Source organism: Camelina sativa, chromosome 20 (genome assembly GCF_000633955.1).
Source record: "Camelina sativa cultivar DH55 chromosome 20, Cs, whole genome shotgun sequence".
NCBI lineage: Eukaryota > Viridiplantae > Streptophyta > Magnoliopsida > Brassicales > Brassicaceae > Camelina > Camelina sativa.
In genome coordinates, this window is record NC_025704.1 from 6044419 (window position 1) to 6044638 (window position 220).

Sequence of the window (220 nt, forward strand, 5' to 3'; positions counted from 1 at the left end):
CCTAAGTTTAAACACTCCCCCTTCATAAGGAGTATTCACCGGTCCGAATAGAGTAGCCTCCCAACGGAAAATGTCGTCATCAACAGTTATTAAAAAAAAGGCAAACACTCAATCTCTTTTATCCTTAACAGTAAAACAAATCTACTCTGAAGATGTATGTGTTTACCTGCTGTGATGTTTGGCGAAAGATCCCTGTTCAGACATCTCAGATCAGTCCTTA